Source organism: Camelus dromedarius, chromosome 13 (assembly GCF_036321535.1).
Source record: "Camelus dromedarius isolate mCamDro1 chromosome 13, mCamDro1.pat, whole genome shotgun sequence".
In the NCBI taxonomy this organism is placed as follows: Eukaryota; Metazoa; Chordata; class Mammalia; order Artiodactyla; family Camelidae; genus Camelus; species Camelus dromedarius.
In genome coordinates this window covers 67,000,984-67,019,423 of record NC_087448.1, presented here as the reverse complement: position 1 = coordinate 67,019,423, position 18,440 = coordinate 67,000,984, and the positions used below count along the sequence as shown (strand labels likewise).

The 18,440-nt window shown below is 45.9% G+C and overlaps 1 long non-coding RNA gene across 1 annotated transcript in view; it reads left to right on the top strand.

Moving 5' to 3' along the window:
- LOC105086575 (uncharacterized) overlaps positions 1 to 18,440 on the top strand; it is a 60,515-nt gene that overhangs the window by 19,320 nt on the left and 22,755 nt on the right. The window contains exons 6-9 of the long non-coding RNA XR_010383704.1: positions 1,479 to 1,612; positions 9,576 to 9,652; positions 14,350 to 14,522; positions 14,867 to 14,901. This is a non-coding gene — a long non-coding RNA (uncharacterized LOC105086575). The remainder of the gene's footprint in view (positions 1 to 1,478; positions 1,613 to 9,575; positions 9,653 to 14,349; positions 14,523 to 14,866; positions 14,902 to 18,440) is intronic.

Below are 18,440 nucleotides of genomic sequence, written 5' to 3'. Positions count from 1 at the left end.
GCCCCGGCTGGGTCCTAGTCTTCGCAGTCAGTAGGCTGCTAAACTTAGACAAGAGCAACAGATTTAGCAAAGTGAATAAACCAGCTTGGCCACACCAGGACACCCTGTGGCTCAGCCAGATGCGATTTACACGTCCGCCGCAGCTGCCCTCCCAGTGCCTGGGTCCAAGGAAGGCAGGAAAGCAGCCATCCACGTCTCCTTTCATGCATGAAGGGAGAATAGAGGCATGCCTGGCTTCCTTCCATGATGCAGCTCGTTGGGAGTTAAGCAGTTAAAAAACAGTGCGAAGAAAATTCTTGCTAAGAGTTGGAAGAAGGAGTGAATGAAAGGCCAGGAGCCCATCACCCCTCCTCACTCCCCCTTGAATCTTCCGACCAGAACCAGGGGTGCCCTGTCTTCTCTGCTGTGAGAAAGCCAGGACCACTGACAGTCGGCCTCTGTGGCCGGGGCTGTGTCATGTGCTTCGTGGTCCGCTCTGAAAAGGCCCTGGGTCCCCATGAGCATTGAGCGGGAGACCATCGCCACTCTGCCCCTGGGGCCATGTTCAAATACTGGGGGAGCAGTGTGGACCCTGAAAGTGGCAGCGCTGGGGGGCCCAACCAGAGATGTTCTTCTCTTACTCAGTTCATTCATTTATTCAACAAGTCTTTAACCGACTTCCTTCTTCCCACCAGACACTAGCAGTGGGGATAAGATAGTGAGGGAAGCAGATGCAGCACCTGACCCCACGGAGCTCACAGTCTGGTGGCTGTGAGCAAGTAAAACAATCCTCTCTGCAGTAAACTGATTAAGTTATAATGCCCCCTGCACCTCGTCTGGTCAATACACCCAGTGCTTTGTTACAGTGGTTCTTGGGTGCTCAGGGGTCAGGAGAGTCTCATGGGGCCGGGACCAGGAATCCAGCCAGGATGGGCTCTAGACAGACAGCAGAGAGGTCAAGTGGAGACCGCCCAGGTTATTGTCCATTACTCACCAGCTGTGTGACCTTGGGCAGTCAACTGCGCATGCCTGAGCCTGTCTCCTCAGTTGTGGAATTGGGGCTAGCACCTGGCCTCTGATGAGGTGAAACCTGGGCAGGTGTCCAGTGCCAAGCACAGGTCCTGGCACGTAGAACATCTTAGCTCTTGGCTTGCCAAGAGTTCTTGGCCAGAAAAGCAGCTTGTTGAGGGCAATTCAGTTTATCTGATTAACAGTAACAGCAATCTAGGCAGGATGGAGGGCCTGGGAGGCTATCACGGAAATATGGTAGCAGAATTCAAAATTAAGGCTGGTCCCAAGCAGGAAGGACATGCAGGCCCATGGCTGCAGCCGTCAGAGTGGTGGCCCTGACCCCAGGCTGCCCCTGAGGCTCTCTGTTCTGCATTTCCTGAGTCAGCAGGACCGGGGAGTGAGCGGGTATTGGGGGTGCTGTGTCGGCAGCTGCTGTAAGTTCTGAAATCAGAAAGCCTTCCTGACTTTTCCCTCTTGTTCACCTTTAGGCAGAACAACTCATCCGAGGTCACATTACTCCTGTGTCTGAGCCCAGGCTGTTCAGGGGAAGACGGGACCAAGTGATTTTCTCTTAATTTTCCCTGGAAGCATAAGAAGTAAGGACTCCTGTCCTGGCATGCTGGTAGGAGAGTTTAAGTTCATAGTTTAGGTTTTAAAACTGCAATTTGAGCCCATTAGAGAGAGATCAGGCTACTGACATGCACGGGAAAACAGTGCATTAGGCTATTTCCTTCCCGTAAAGACCTGTAAAAGCCAGGGTGATTTTTGCAGAATGAGGTTATTGCAGCCAGTAATCGGCTCAGGCAGGACCAGAAGCTCTGAAATCAAGCCAACGAGGTCAAAGCAGGTCTGTGCGCCTGAGAGTAGGAGCTGGGAGCCAGGCTCTGTGCCTGGTGTGGACTGTGAACTAATTTATCTTAAGATCCATAAAAATCAGGTGGAGTCAGGATCAACCCCATTTTACCGATGGGGAAGCTGAGGCTCAGGCCACCAGGATCCTACTACTTGGCACTGGGAGTGCAGCAGCCTGAGAGATGAACGCCTCCTCCCAAACAAGAGTGCCTGATTTGAATCCCACCTCTGTACACACGGGTGGGTGGCCTTGGGCACATTCTTGACTGTGGGACCTCAGTTTCCTTGCCCCACAGGGCAGTAGAGAAGGTTAAAACAGAAAATGCACGAACCTGCTTAGCCCTGCTCCTATGTCTTGTCCTTAGAATCTCCACCCCTGCTCTTAGTGATGGGGGGGTGGGCCGGGGGGGTGGGCCCTGTCCGCTCAGCCCAGGTACAGCTGCTGCATCCACACGCGGGGAGACCACTGCCCAGACAGAAAGGGATGTCAGGTGCTGCCGCCAGGGCTCTCCGGGCCCCCTACACACACACCCACCCACTCCCCTCCACACGCCTCCTCCTAGCCCTGCCAGGGCAGGCTCGCTGTCTCCTTCTGAGAGCCGCCACCCACTCTCACTTCCCAGCACTGTGGCTCCCTGCAAACACCACCCACCTTGGGTGGAGAATCCATGGAGCAGCAGCTTCCAGCCCATTTCTTGAACTTTTGCCTTTGGGTCACCCAGCTTCCTCATCTGGAAGCAGAGGTAATGAAGTGGCCTACCCTTGGGGGAAACTTTGAGAATAATTAATATAATTGTTTAGAGTGCTCTGAACTCTCCGGGGTTACGGTTTATCATGATGGCAATCACCATTGGGATATAATTAACTCACCATATAGTTTTCTCAGGAACCACATCTTTGAAAACTATTACTTGTAATTTTACAAATTGGATGGCCCCATCCTGGTAAGCAGCCAGCAGCAGACTTTTGAAGCAAGCCCAGGGGGACCTGCACTGGTGTCTCTGAGGATCCCAAAGCAGAGGGAGGACAAACTGCCTCCTTGAGGATCCTTCACCCTGAGTCCGTAAAACTGCAGCAGCACAGATTTCAGAATCAAAGCGGGATCCTGTTTCAAAATCGTTCCTCTTGAGATGCCAAGGCCAGGGGGCAGCCGCATCCGCAGGAAGGCTGCTTCTCTCCTTCCAGGACCATGGCCCACCTGCATTTTACCTCTTCCCCAATCACCGCAGTCACAAAACCCATTTTGATTTTCCTGAAAGAGCCTGTATTAATTGAATGCTACGTCTCTTCCAGGTAAAAAGGAAATGAGACATTCTCTGTGGCTTTCATATATAGTCAGTTATGGCCGTATTGGCGGAGGGGGCAGCTGACCATCTACAGTGGAAGATGGGAGGGCAGAAGGAATGAGAGACGGAGGGTAACAGTGGGGACTACGGTGTGGATTTGAGGGGGATGCTGAAGCCATCTTGCCTCGCTTTCCAGGTCTCAATGGCCCCCTAAGTCAGGAGTCGTGCCTTTTCTGAGGGGCCCTGCTTGTGCAGTCCCCATACTGAAGAAGTCCACCAGTGACCATGGTTGGAAGTTAGTGAACGTGGGAAGGTGGAGGATGCTTTCAGGGGATGGGGGGGAGGGAGTTGGGACCACGCATGCGTGCGCACGCTCGCACGCATGCGCACACACCCTGGCTACCTGCGCAGGTGTGGAGCCGTGAAGAGGTCTAGCGGGAAGGATATGCGCGAGGTAGGCGAGACACCAGAGGTCGGCTCTCGCCACTGCCACCTGGGTTCTGCTTCTCAGCTGGCCACTGGAAGAGTATTTTACCCACCTTGGCAGGTATCACGTTATGAAGCTGATGTAAATCTCAGGCCTTACGGAATGTGGTTTGCAAGATGCCTTGGGCATTGCTGTGCACCCTGCCCCTCGGCCCTCTTTTCTGCGTTTTCTTAGTAGTTCTGTTGTTGCCTGAACGCCTTACATGTGCCTAGTTCTTTGCAGATCTTGCATGTGTGCTTGTGTCTTATATCTGCTGAGGACCTGTGGGCTTCTTGAGGCGGTACTGAGCACCCGCACCCTCGTCTCAGCTTGAAGAGGGGAAAGATGGGTGGGCCTGGCCAACGGGCAGTTTTGGAGTGGTATCCACAGAGCGGTCTGCTCACCTACCCAGTAACAAGAGGCATCGTGGCTGTGGGAGCACCAGCTGCTACCCTGAGAGGCCTCATGAATCCCTTCCTGTTCAGTAACTAAGGGTACAGAGCTCCCAGCCAGGCCCTTGACTGATGCAAAACTTAAAACTACCTCAGGCAATGAGAGGCACTGGAGAGCATGGCTTTGTGACAATTTCTTCTTCTTCTTCTTCTTTTTTTCTTGATGTGTGCTGTCAAGGGTTCCCAAGGGCATCCACACTTTTCTTTATTTTAATTGAAGTATAGTCAATTTAGAATGTGGTAATTTCTGGTATACAGCATAGTGATACAGCTACACATACATATATATCCTTTTCATTATAGGCTATTACAAGGTATTGAATAGAGTTCCCAGTGCTTTACAGTAGGACCTTGCTTTTTATCTATTTTATATATAATGGTTTGTATCTGCAAACTCCCAACTTATCCCTCCACCCCCTCCCTTTCCCCCCTGGTAACCATAAGCTCATTCTCTGTGTCTGTGAGTCTATTTCTGTTTTTTAAATAAGTTCACTTGTGTTATTTTTTTTTAGATTCCACATATAAGTGGTATCGTGTGGTATTTTTCTTTCTCTTTCTGGCTTTCTTCACTTAGTAAGACAATCTCCAGGTCCATCCATGTTGCTGTAAATGACATTATTTCATTCTTTTTTATGGTTGAGTAGTATTCCATTGTGTGTGTGTGTGTGTGTGTGTGTGTGTGTGTGTGTGTGTGTGTGTACATATATATGTATGTATATACATACATACCACATCTTCTTTATCCAATCATTTCCAATTATTTCTTCTTCATTAATCACTTGCTGCAATTTTCAGGGTCATTCTTTCCCATAGATATCTGATTTAGGGAAAGCAGACCTTGGCTAGCTGTGGACAGTCTTGGAGTATTTTGGCCCTAAGACAATGACCTAGAAGTAATTGATGACACAGTGGTGATAGGGAGATGGGCCTTCCATGGTGTGGCTTTGGACAACTCAGAAATCATGGACCTGAGCAGTGGAAGAATTCCCAGGTTCAACCCAACAAGGTATTCGTAACACCTCTGAGGGCCCTCCTCCGAGCCCAAGGATGCCGCTGCAGAAGTCTGCCCAGGTGGGCATCCCCAGGAGGGATGGGGGTGCGCTCCCACAGCGTCTAATTAGTGACTGTCCGGCTCACTTGAGGGTGTATTCTGCAGAGCTTTCCCCCCGTGTGCTTTATTGTCCTGTTTGGAGCTCCTTTAAATGAAAACAATGCAAGCCAGGGCATTTCTCTCATGGCTGCCTCTGGTCTGTTTACTCCCAGCTCTCTTTAGGAGGGAAAAGGCTGGAAACTGCATCCTAATGGCCCAATTAGTCCTAATGCTGTGCAGTGTTGACTGTTTAGCTACCACCATATTGTGTACAGAACTAATTGTGGTGAAAGCAAATGAATGGTCAGGAAACAAACAGGCTACTAGAAAATAATTACTTGGAGTGTTTCTCTTTAGTACCTGTGCAGCAGATTTCATTATAGTCAACAGCCTCTAAGCTGCTCGAAATAGTGGTATTTGTCATTTTCATAGAAACTTGATAATGACATTAATTTATCTTAATGGCCCGTTCTATTGTTATAAATAGTAAAATTAGCTTAAATTGTCTTGCTTTTGCTGGTTTTGGATGGCTGCGGAGGGCCCCACAGCAGCCGACGAGTAGATAATTTGGTGTGCTTGACAGATTCCCAATAATCTGTTATGTGGAGCATGAGTAATGCTAGCACCATTAATGTTCATTTTCCTCTAAATTCATTACTGCCCTTTTCCCTTTTATCTTTTTTAATGTCTGCGCCATTTTTCTATGTTTCAAGTGGAGCCACAGAGCCTATTCAGATTCCGCTGGCTATTAACATTCTGCACATAGCGAACATCCCATGGAAAACAACTCTTTATGAAATGATGAGCCTGGTCGCTATTTACAACAGAAAAAAAAAAATCAGGCAGAACGGAGAGCTTACTGGTATCAGGGCCTGGGTATAATTAAGCCAAATGTAATTTTAAAGAAATTTAAATGTTTTCATTTTATGGCTAAGGTAAAATAGACTCAAGGGAGAATCTAAGAAGGTGTAAATGCATCAACCACACTCACTCCTCCCTTCCACATCACTCCGGTCTCAACCCCCCGGGCATCTTATCAAAGGTGAGGAGGCAGCGTTCCCTATCAACTCGATTCTAATTAATCCCTAAGAAATGTTACGACTGATTTCATTTCTGTAAGCAGATATGTTGACACAGTATCTGGAACAAATACAAAGGCTATTTATCATCAGAAAAACTCCTAGAATTCTGTTGGTTCCCTCTAACTTCCAAATCTTTGTGTGTGTCTCCCCTGTTAACTGGGAAAGACACCAGAATCAGTCACTTCTGTCCTTCAGGCTTTTATATTATAAGCTGCATCTTTTTAAAAAAAAGAACTTAACCAAAAATAGCGAGAAAGAAAGAAAGAAAGAAAAGAAAGCGTGCTTTGTTCTCAAGATAAGGGAGATTCTCCTTGATGTATCTGTGCAGAACTTATCCCCAGGGTTGCATGGTCCCAGGGAAGAAGATGCACTGAATTTTTAAAAAGAGACCCCAGACATGTCTGTCAAACCAGAAGTCCCCCAAATGATGACTTTCACACTGAAACAGCAAATCAACATTTAAAGAACTTTCCCTGTCCATGAGGCAAAATCATTTCTTTTCTCCACTGCTACAAACATTTTAAAAGCAGTCTGTTCAGTAAAATCACCCAGATGCACTCGTGAGTATGTGTACGCCCAGGCCCTGCAAACCTTGGGGAGGAATACAGGATAATGTACTAATAATGTGATGTATCAGAGGGGCAATTCATAAAATATTTATCCTAAAGCAGAAAATGTGTCTGTCTGCCTTGTTCATTTATAAAATAATAGTTTAGGGGAATTAGGTACCAGCTAAATCCCTTAGTCAATGTGGTTGGTTTCACCCAGAGTCCATTAGACCAGGCTATGTATCTGCTGAGGAAGACGCAGCCTGTCAGCGGTGCATAATGGATCATGAAAGATAAATGGATTAGGCAATTGAATAATTAGAGTAGTGCCCACCAGTGCGGCTCTAAGTAAAGGGCTGTGGGGATTGCCATTAGAAACCTCCATTTCAGTGGTTAGAAATCCATCTGGGAAAATTTGGCTGGTGCTGAAAGTTAGTGCCTGGTGGAGAACTAAGGGGAAAGAAGCTCCCCAGGGAGGGTCCTGGTACCCAAAACCCAATGTTGGGTGATTTGGGAGCCAAGATGCTGGAGGGACTTCAGCCCTGCCCCCTCCCCCCACCTAAGTAAGTCTCGCAAGCACCAGATTTGGTGGAATTGAACATTTCCCTGGAGAGGGGGTGATCTGATCTGCTCCTCTGTCTTCAGGCTTGGAGCACTCAGAGATGCCTTAGGGAAAGGCTGTGCTGTGAATGCTGTACTCCGGGATTGTGCAGTACACACAACTGTACTCTGCCACCCATCAAGGGCCACACCTCTAACACTTTGTGTGGTGCCAGGCACATAGAGGCTGCTCAGAAATGTCTGATGAATGAATAGCAAATTGTCATGACCTTTACTGAATGCAGTGAGAAACAAAGGAATACACACTGGAAACATTCAAAGCCACACAAACATTCAAACACCTGCTTCAGTCCAACAGGATCTAGTTCTATTCTGAAAACAATTGCTGGAAGGAAAGAAGTCTTTATTAAAGGTGTGACTATATAGAGAGGGAAACAAAGTCCCAGGGCCCTTCTTGGCTACTTATTAGTTGGGAGCCGGGGGCAAGTCACTGACCAACTCTAAGCCCCGTTTTCTCAGTGTTCCCGGAGTTGACAAGAGCTGGCTCTCAGGGCTCCAGAATCCAGTGAGGGACAGCACGCCTGAGTGCGCTGTGGACTCTGAATAGTCAGAGTCTAGTTCATGGCCATCACTGCCAACCGGAAACTCACGCATGTCCGCAGGCAGCTCTCACTCATCAAACACAGGGTCTTATCGTCCACCGCACATGTTCGAGTCGGGTCACATTGGCCCTGTTTCATAGAGACAGAAAGGAGGCTCAGGAATTTGCTCTGATTTGATAGCTGTGGCTAATGACACAGGCAGGACTCAGACTCAGGTCTGCCCAGCACAGAGGCCTTTGGGCCACGGGTTTGGTTTGGCCTGTACTGAGGGAAGGTCCTGGCACGACGGGATGTGCTGGTCAAATGCATACAGACAGGCTCTACGTGCAAAGCCCTGCCCTGGTGGAGGTACACCAGGGCGGGGGGCTCCCGAGGAGGGGCTGCTAGGGGTGCGTTCTCTGTGTGTGCACCAGTCTCCTGCATGCTTTTCATCTTCAAAACCAAAACCCTGCAACCCGTAAACAGCAGCTCCCGTTCCCTTTCCTCCCCGCCCCAGCACTATATTCTACTTTCTGCCTCTATGGACTTGACTGCTCTGGGGACCTCGTGTCAGTGGTATCACACAGAGTTCGTCTTTTTGTGACTGACTTACCTCACGGAGCATAATGTCCCCAAGGCTCATTCACGGTGTAGCATGTGTCCAGATTTCCTTCCTTTTTAAGGCTTGATAATATTCTCTTGTGTGGACACACCACAGTTTGCTTATCTCTTCATCCATGGTTGGACACTTGGATTGCTTCCCCCTCTTGATTTTTGTGAATAGCGCTGCTGTGAACGTGGCTGTACAAGTACCTCTTCAAGACCCTGCTTTCAATTCTTTTGGACATATACCCAGAATTTGAAGTGCTGGATCATGTTGTAATTTTCTGATTTTTTTGAAAAACATCCATACTGTTTTTCCTAATGTTTGCACCATTTTGCATTCCCACCAACAGTGCACAAAGGTTCCAATTTCTCTACATCCTCGCCAATCAGTTTTATTTTGGTTTTTTGATGGTAACCATCCTAACAGAGGTGAGGCAGTATCTCATTGTGGTTCTACTCATCTTTTAAGACCTAGATGAAACCTCTTCTCTCCTGCCAAAATTCCCCCAACTTCTTCAAACAGAGTTAGCATCTTGTGTGCCCCACTGACTCCTGTTCCCAACTCAGTCATATTTATGAGATTCTGTATGTATTTGTGTATCTGCATCCCCCAAAGGATGCTCAGTTCCTAGATGGTGGTCCCATTCACTCAGTGAGGTGTTTTCAGCATCCAGTACACAATAGGTACTCTAGAAATGTTGGTTGAATGAATAAAAAATGTTTGTCACTCACATTTAGTTTAACATTTTGTTGATTTACTGGTTTTAATTTTTACAGAGCTGTAACTTACATAAAGTGCACACTCATATCTTAAGTGTGCAGCTCAGTGAATTTTTAAATAAGTTTATACCTGTGTAGCCATCTGTCCAGATCAAGACAGAACATTTCTAGCACCCTAAAAAGTTCCCTTGGGCCTGTTACTGGTCAAATACCCACTCTGCTAAGTAACTCCTGATTTTATTTTATTTTTAACCCTTGATCGCTTTGCCTGTTCTTGAATGCATGTAAGTAGAATCACATGGCACCTATGTTTTAATGCCTGACTTCCTTCACTCAACCAGGTGTCTGGGAAGTTCATCCTCGTTGCTGCATGTATCTGGGACTCATTTCTTTATATTGCTGAGAAGGATTCCATCCTGTGAGTAACCATGGTTCATTTAGCCATTCTCCTGCTGATGGACATTTGGGTTGTTTCCAGTTTAAGGCTGTTATAAACATTTTTGGCTCCTGCAAATAAAGATGCTCTAAGTATCTTCTATGTGTCTTTTGAGGGATGTTTCTCTTGTGTTCTCATTTCTCTTGTGTCTGTGCCTTTGAGTGGAATTGCTGGGCCATCTTGTACAGCTTTATAGCAGGTAGGGCCAAACAATTTTTCAAAGTGCTTGACCGAATTCACACTCCCACCAGAAAGTGTGCGAGAGGGCCAGTGGTTCCCTGGCCTCGCCTACACTTGACATTGTTGGTCTTTTGACGTCAGTCATTCTGGTGATTGAGGGTAGCTTTTTCATGATCTTTTCCCAAATTTCCAATTTTTTCTTTGTAGCAATATTTTATTTTTACACTGATAATTTAAAATTCATATGTCACACTTTCTTCTATTTATTAAATGTCAATATGTTTACCTCCTTCTACATTTGAGATAGGAATTTAAATTTTTTAAGCTTTGTTTTTTTATTTTGTTTTTTAAGTAGGGCTTTTGAAATGTAACTATTTAAGCAACTGGGTTGAAGCTCTGTCCTCACTGTGGCACGACAGGAGCAGCAGGTGGGGTCAAGAGGCTGGGCCAGGGGTCATGGGGAGGGTATAGCTCAGCAGTGAATACGTGCTTAGCAGGCACACGGTCCTGGGTTCAATCCCCGGTCCCTCCATTAACAACGACAACAACAAAAAAGAGGCTGGACCAGAACTGAGGCTCGAGGGGTAAATCCCAGCTCTGCCACCTCAGCTGCTATGGGGCTTTGGGCAAAGTTCATACACCCTCTTGGTGACTCAGTTTCTTCATCCATGAAATGGGGAAGGGAACAGAACATGCCTCATGAACTTGTTCAGAGGATTAAATAAGTTACTACACTTAGATAACCCCTGGCACCGAGTTAATACTTATTAAATATTATCCTCACTCAGTTTCTTCAGTGACTTTTATTAAAAGTTGCTTCCTTTTCCTTTGTTATCTGATTCCAGGTTAGTCCTAGTAACAGCTCTCACAAAGTTTAAGCATATTATCTGGAACCCATGCTTTGTTTTGTTGCCTGTTTTTCCTATTCTTAAGCCAATATCATACAGTCCTTGGGACTGTCACTTGGTAACATATTTGATCATTTTCTGGGCAGTGAGTTCTCCTAAATCTGCTTTTATTTTCCTTCCCCAATGCAGTATTCTTGCCTACGTATTTTTCCAGTTTCTTAGTGTAATTCCTTTGGAAATTTTAATTAATTTTTGAACTCTCTCTATAATTTTTAAAATTAATTTCTATACAACTTTAAAATGATTTCTATACAATTTCCATTTAAGGTTAAAAAATATTGGCTAGGTAAAGAACTTTTACAACACAATAATAAAAAGACAGATAACCCAGTTTAAAAATGGGCAAAGGATTTGAATACAAATTTGTCTGAAAAAGATATACAGATGTCCAGTGATCACAGGAAAACATCATTAGTCATTAGAGTAACGCAAATCAAAACTGGAGGGAGATACCACACCACACCCACTGGGACGGCTGTTGTAAAAAGGACACAATAACAAATGCTGGTTTGGATGTGGAAAATTGGAACCCTCATATATTGCTGGTGGGAATGTAAAACGGTTCAGGTGCTTTGGAGAACAGTTTGACAGTTTCTCAAAAGTTAAACATAGTTACCACGGGACCCCACAGTTTCTTTCCTAGATGTCCACCCAAGAAAACTGCAAACGTATGTCCACCCAAAAATTTGTAAATAAAAGTTCATAGCAGCTATATTCCTAATGGCCAGAAAAGGGAAACAAGTGTCCATCAGCCGACGGGCGGATGGCCAGTGCAGGATATCTGCACAACAGAATACGGCTCGGCTGTTAAAAGGAGGGAAGTACCGATACACGCAGGCTCACGTGGGTGAACCTTGAAAATACGCCAACTGCAGGAAGCCAGCCCCGGGGACCACGCAACGTTTGATTCTATTCGTATGAAATGTCCAGCCAGAACAGGCGAATCTATAGAGACGGAATGAAACTGTAGAGACTCGTTGCTGCCAGGGCAAGGAGGACGGGATTGATTGCTGATGGAAAGACCTTTTGAAAGTCACAGAAATGTTCTAAAATTAGAGGGTGGTGATGGTGACAACTCTGTGACTGCACTGAACTGTACAGTTTAAAAGGGTGACATCTACGCATTGTCTCAATTTAAAGAATTAAAAAACAATTGGATTTTTATGTATCACCAATAAACTTAGAAAATATAATGTAAAAATATATTGTTTACAGTATCAACAAAGCATAAAATACATGAGTAAATCTAAGAAAATAATTTTCTAGAGAAAAATTAAAAGGCATTGAAACATACTTTATTTTTTCATTTCAGCCATTTTTAATGAGAGTTGTATATAGGATGACTTTATTCTTGCATCTTCTCCATTGTTTCTTCCTTCTGTTTACCCTTTTCCTTTCCTCTGGATGGTTGAGGACCTTTCTGCGGTCCTGGTCCAGTTTTAGTCTAGTGATAACCCCCTTGCTGGGTGGAGCCCCGTGGATGGTTGTGGCAGCAGCCTTCTCCCCCTGCACTGGGTCAGTGTCAAGGACATGGCTCTTCTGGGAGCCCTGGGCTACTGTGCCAAATTGCTGACCTCTGTGGTGTCCTCCACAGCCGGAACCTTGTCATCTTTGCAAGTGGGCATGGACAAGCAGCCTACGTCTGTCTCAGCTCTTTGGAAAGCAGGGAAGTCAGTCTTCCTGGGCACGTGGGAAAGGGCATTGCAATGCCTTCTGTGTGTCTCACTCTGGTCAGAAGTCACAAAGGGACTGGACTTCGTTTTGGCCACTGGCACTTCAGTGATCACCCCAAAAAGGAAGACTTGAAACTTATTTTAAAAAACCAAAATAAGTGGAGAAAAAAATGAAATTCATGGGTAGAAAATATCGATACTGTAAATATAATATTGTTTAAGATGTCCGTTCTCTCTGAGTGAGCTCAGTGCAGTTTGGATCAAAATCCCAACTGTCTTTTGCAAGGAGCTTAGCGAGCTGAACCTACAGTTTTATGTAGGAGTAAAGAACTAAGAATAGACAAAGAATTCCTGAAGAAGAAAAACACAGAGGGACTTTCATGTCAAATATAAAGTCTCATTATACAGCTCTTAACCATGGGGAAAAGATGAACTCAGTCCCTGTCTGACACCAGGCACAAAGACCAGTTCTGACAAAAAGAGACTTAAACGTGAGAGGCAAAGCCTGTGGAAAGGAAGGGATCATAGTCACATAGGCATGAGGAAGAATTTCTTCAAAAAGTTCCCCAAAGTACTAATTATAAATGAAAAGATTGGTAAATGCAACTACATTAAAATTAAGAATTCCATTCTTTGGTGGGAGGGAAATAGCTCAGTGGTACAGCACATGCTTAGCATACATGAGGTCTTGGGTTCAATCCCCAGTACTTCCATTAAAAAAAAAAAAACAACTCTACTCAAAAATACAAATTACTTAAAAAAAAAGGAATTCCATTCCTTAAAAGACAACATAAAGGACAATTTATATGAAATTCACAGTGGCATTCTGGCTTGGTTCCTGAAATGGCAAAAGGACGTTGCTGGGAAAAGTGGTGAAATCAGAATAAAGTCAAGAGTTTAGTTAATAGTAATATATACGTATGTTTGCTTCTTTGCTGTGACACGTGCACTTGGTAATATAAGACGTGAACATTAGGGGAAGTTGGGTGAGGAGTAGATGGATGGTGATTTCTCTGCAACTCTTCTGCAAATATAAATTATTTTTAAATAAAAAGCTTATTCACAAACTGGGAATTGATTTTTGTGATATATGTAATATATCATATTATATATGATCAGATATACTCATATATCAGATATACTCATCTCATCTGAGTAAGCAGACACCTGTAACTTAATGCTCCAGTGCCATCCCATCTCAGTAATCCCTCTTACAACCTGCTGGTAGGAATGTAAAATGGCCCAGCTACTTGGCAAAAAAACTGGAGGCCCAATAATTCCTCTTCTGAGTACATGCCCTAGAGTCACTCTTGCACTTGGAGGACAAGAGTCACCTGGAGGATGTTCACAGCAGCACTGCTCCTAACAGACAAAACCTAGGAACAACTGAAATGTCCATCAACAGAAGATTGGAGAAGCAAATCACCCGGTGGAATATTATATAACAGTGAAAATTGACGCCCATCAGCAATACGCAAAAATAAGGATGAATGTTAGAAACAATGTTGAATCCAAAAAAGTCTTATCTGAGACAACATATAGTATAATATTTTATGAAGTTTGAAATCAAGCAGAATTAAACTTCATGTTATAAAACTGTATATAAAAAAGTAGGGAGTCGATCAACAGAACATTTAGGATGGTGGTCCCTCCAGGGTTGAGGATGGGTCGGGGGTTGGGTTTAGGGAGGGACATTCTAGTGCTTTGAGTGACCTTGGTGACCTTCCTGTTTTTAGGCCAGGTGGGTTCAAGATGATCATTTATCATTATGTCTCATCTCACATACATTATTTTGTATCTATTAAAGGTGGTCAAAATTTTAAAACTTAAAGATAGGTTAGGGAGACAAGCAATGGGCAGAGCAAGCATATTGCCAGGAAGTGTGATGACGGCTTTTTCTTTTCTTTTTTAACTCTAGTGTGTCCAGAGGAAAATGGAATCTTTGAAAGTCTTCAAGAGACAATGGAAGTAACCACCTGTTTTCTCAGCTGGGATTTATGCCAAGAACGTAGAAAAGACTGTGTCTGGAGAACGTGGGTGGATTCACATGAAGATGCTGTTCAGACTCTCAACAAACCTCCTCTAAGAGCGGTGAGTGCTGTGTCCACCGGGTCTGTTTCTGGTTGTAAATAAGTTCATTTGTGTCACTTTTTAAGATTCCACATATAAGTGATATCATATGATATTTTTCTCTTTCTGACTTACTTCGCTTAGAATGATGATCTCCAGGTCCATCCATGTTGCTGCAAATGGCATTATTTCATTCTTTTTTATGGCTGGATAGTACTCTGTTGTATAAATATACCACAGCTTCTTTATCCGGTCATCTGTCCATGGACATTTAGGTTGCTTCTATGTCTTGTGTCTTGGCTGTTGTAACTAGTGCTTCTGTGAACATTGGGGTGCATGAAATTTTTTAATTGTATTTTCTCTAGATATATGCCCAGGACTGGGATTGCTGGATCATAGGGTAAGTCTATTTTTAGGTTTTTTAAGGACCCTCCATACTGTTCTCCATAGTAACTGCACCAGATTACATTCCCACCAACAATGTGGGAGGGTTCCCTTTTCTCCACACCCTTTCCAGCATTTATTACTTGAGTTTTGATGATGGCCATTCTGACTGGTATGAGGGGATATGTGAAGCTAGTTTTGGCTTGTTTTTAGAACAAGGCGTGGTGAGGAGGCTCTGGTGGAGTTGGACTTACACTGGGTTTGGAGGGCGGTTTTCTCCCACGTCTGTTTCAGCTAAGTGACAAGACACTTGGGCTCAGAGTTGAGGGTAATCTGCAGGCTGTCACAAGAGGCTCTGTGTTCCCTTGTGCTGGCCACCCAGAGCCCAGGTGAGGAGGCACCGAGTGGGGACACAGCCCGCAGACCCGTGGTGCTTGCGGGTGTCACTTGCTGACTCTCTGCCCGCAGGACATCCTGTGACACCTCGGGCTGCGCAGCTCTTCGCAATCACCAGTTGGCTTGTGGGATTCTACACTGGACCCGTCAATCTGGTACCGCCACTGGGTGAGGAAACAGTGCAGGAAACCGGGCTGGGAAGGGAAGGGTGCCCTGTGGCTCCAGATTCTCTCCTTTGGGTTCCACCTGAAGCTGGGTCCACCTGGCCAGGAGTGTTATTCTTATTAAAGCATCTTCGCTATGGCCAGTGCCCACTACAGTCAAACCTTTGGGAAGTTCGTAACTGCCTCTCACTAAGTTCTCCAGAATCTTCTACTACATTCTAGGTATGCTGCTTCTATGTCACACATCCTCTTCCTAGTGTTACCTGGGTGAGTGAAATGAGGAGTGAATGTGTGAAGAGACACAAGGAAGGTGGCTCACATGACTGAGCTTCTAAATGAGGACAGGAGGGGAGACCTCTCGTCTTATCTCTGTCTTAGCATTACTTAAATCCTTTTCATCTTTATCTCTTAGCTTTTCTTTTAGACCCCAGTGCCTTGTCTGACCTAATTGTGAAATTTCTCCCTTATGCCAAGACCCTCAAATAATGAAATCCCTTCAATTTGGATTTGGTTGGGAAGAAGTCACAATTGAATGTCCTGAACTAAAGTGTTCCTAAGCCCCCTCCCAGCTGTGAGACAGACCTAGGGGCTTGGGAACAGGGGTGAGAGGTGACAGCTGATGGGGAACAGGTAGGGACACCCCCATCACGAAGCCATAACGTCCATTCTGGATGTCTCTAATGGGGAGGTGCCTCCTGGCTGGCAGGCGGTGGAAGTACATTGGGCAAGTTACTTTACTGAATCCTACATCTGTAAAATGGGAGTGATAGTAATTGCTTTGCTCTGGGTCAGGAGACTGAGTTCCACTTTTATCTCTGTCCCTTCCCAGCTCAGTGTCTGTAGAAAACGCTCAGCCTTGCTGAGCCTAAGTTTCTTCACTGTCCAGTAAGGAGCTCCGTGTGTCTGCAGGGCCAAATCCCATGTGCTAGGTTATTTACCTGAGTTGTCTTCATCGGAGTAACATGCAGATTGGGGTATGGTTAATCGTTCGTTGAATAGTTCAGTTTTTATTTTGGGGAAACGCCTACTGTACACAGTGCATATGACAAAGGTTTGCATCGTATGAATTATTTTCCCATTTGAAACCCAGAATCTTGCTCAAATGGCTTTCCAACCCACATTGTACTGAAGTATCCTGTTTGTTCCATTAACCATTCACAGAGTCAACTGGGGAACCGCTGTTATTAATTTCAATGGAAAGCTAAAATGCAGTTCATTTTCTATAATTGCAGACCCACGGCCTAAAGAGCCAGCAAAAGCTTTTAATCTGAGGCATTTTTAGAGGAGTATGATCAGAATTACATTGAACATCTTTTGAAGGTACATAATTATGAAAACCTCAATAACGTGGTCATTCAAAGAGCCCAAACCAGAGATGCTAAACTCAACATGCAGGGTACAAGGCAAATTGCCGTCTTCGTTACTGGAGATGGAGAAACGCCCACGGGGAAGGTCGACAGTGTTTGCACGCCTTGCTTTTCTATTTTACTCCAAAGATATGCGCTCTTCATGCCACATGGGAGGGGGATGTAGCACTCCCGTCGCATCTGCAAGACTTTTGTGGCCTCAAAGAGCCTGCCCCGCGGGCGGCAGCACCCTCGCACCCCTTCCCCCCACCCCGTGCTTCGTGCGGCCACCAGGGGGCGCGAGAGCGTCTCTCCCGCAGCCACCCGGGGATGCGCGCTCCCGGAGCTGACGCGTGGCTGCCTCGCAGCACAAGAAAAAACTAACAAGTTCCTCCACTTGCTTCCTGCGTCCGGACTACTCAGGGGTCGCAGGCGTTTACCATCCGTTGGTCACCATTCCATGGGGTTAGAGCGCCCTCTCCCCTTCCCCCAAAGGAGGAAGGACAGTAAGAGGGCAGGGCAGTGCCCCCAGCAGCCAGCTCGCCCCGGGCTCCTTTAACATCGTCACCCCTGCGACTCGGAGAGGGGGTCCGGAGGTGTTGAGATGCCGCGTGCTGGGGAGATGCCCGCTTGCATTCGAAACTGAAATTCGTTTTATAAGACAGGATGCCCAGCAAGGGGGCCGCAGACAGAGAAATCGAGGAGCCTAGCCCCCATCCGGTGGGCGTGCCAGCCCCGCCCTGACCCGGCCCTCGCACCTGCGATGGAGGCAGAGTCAGGGATTCATTCATTCCGACCTGCGCTGTTGGGAAATTTACTGAGCACTGAGCCAGCTTTGGTCCAGGTGGAGGGAGGCAGAGGGACAGCAGGAGCAAACGTGTTGAGGGTTAGGGGGTGGGGGTGGGGGTGGGGTTACGGTCCCCGGCCAGCAGGTGATGGGTCCCCGGTAAACATAAGTCGGGCTAAGGAATCTGGACTTTGTTCAGTGACCTAAGGAACCAGCAGCAGTTTGAAAGCCGGGGAGCCCTATGGTCGGACATGAGATTTACCAGGTCCACCCAGTCTTTGCTGTCATCGTGGCTGCAGGGGTAGGAGCGGGGAGCCTTACTCTCACGCAACCAGCGAGGGAGGCAAACACACACACAGAAGGTCCCTGAGGGCCAGGCTTGGCTGTGTTCTTGGATGGTGGAAAGAAAATCTTAGAATTCTATTTATATTTTTCCAAAAACGAAAAAGCAAAAACAAACCAAAAAAACCGTTACAAATAGTTAAAATACAGATCCATACTGGCACCCTCATGCACTCTGAATGTCAAAGGCCCACGTTATGCAGTAGGTGAGATAAGCCATTCAAAAGAGAGGGTGATGTTGGAGGAACCGTCAGATCTCCACTTGTTTTCAGCATGTGATGACCTAGTGTAGTGTGTGTGTGTCTGGTTGAGTGGATTTAAGGATTTTATCATTTAGTGTTAAGTAAATTAAACCTTGGGAAAGTGGATACGTGGCTTCAAACAAAGATCGTGGCACAGAAATTGCAGACAGACATTAGTAATGACAGCACAAGGGAACAGGGAGACAAGGAGTGAGCTGGGGTCTCTGTGAATTCTAGGAAGACCCTCCATCAGCTGCAGGGCAGGGGAATGCAGGGGT